The sequence below is a fragment of the Octodon degus genome, unplaced genomic scaffold (genome assembly GCF_000260255.1).
Source record: "Octodon degus isolate 3935 unplaced genomic scaffold, OctDeg1.0 scaffold00115, whole genome shotgun sequence".
NCBI classification, from domain to species: Eukaryota; Metazoa; Chordata; class Mammalia; order Rodentia; family Octodontidae; genus Octodon; species Octodon degus.
The window spans coordinates 3,304,565-3,305,548 of NW_004524691.1; positions in this window are offsets into that span (position 1 = coordinate 3,304,565).

The window sequence follows — 984 nt, forward strand, 5'->3', positions numbered from 1 at the left end:
AAAAAAATAAAAGTAATGGAATAGAATGGAGTGTAAGAAAAGACCTGGTAGGGAAAGTAGCAGAGATAAGGATAAAATTCAAAGAAAGTTACAAGACAGCAAATACAGAATGTGAACCTTAATGGTATCTTTTTGTAAGATTATGAGAAAAGTTAAAAATTAAGAAAAAAAAAATAGGGGTAGGCAAAGAGTTTATGAGCAAAAATCAAATCACACAGGAAACACTTGAAAGAATTAACAACTGGGACCTGCTCTTATTGAGAAGTTTTTGCAAGTCAAAAGAAATTACCGGGCCAGGGAGATGGCTTAGTAGAATAAGCGCTTCCTTGGCAAGCGCAAGGGCCTGAGTTCAATCCCCGGTTCTGAAAAAAAAAAAAAAAAGAAAGAAAGAAAGAAGGAAAGAAAGAAAGAAAGAAATTGCCAATAAAGTGAAAAGACAACCCACAAATTTGGAAAAAATCATGAAAAATAAGTATTCAGACAAAGGTCTGCTCTCTAGAATTTATAAAGAACCAAAAAACACTAGGGCCCCAAAATTTAAAGACCCAGTCCAGAAATGGGCATCCGAGATAAACACATACTTCTCAGAGGATGAAATTAAAGAAGCAAATAAATATATGAAAAAATGCTCCACATCACTAGCCATCCATGCAATGCAAATTAAAACAACACTGAGATATCATCTCACACCAGAAAGGATGGATATCATAAAGAAATCACCCAATAACAAATGTTGGAGAGGCTGTGGGGGAAAAGGAACCCTTCTCCACTGCTGGTGGGAATGTAGACTGGTGCAACTATTATGGAAATCAGTGTGGAGACTCCTTAGAAAACTTGGACTGGAAATCTCATTTAATCCAGCTATTCCTCTACTGGGAATTTTCCCAGAGGATTTGAAAACATCATATCATAGGGATATATGTGTGCCTATGTTTATAGCAGCACAATTTGTGATAGCCAAATCTTGGAAACAACCAAGATGCC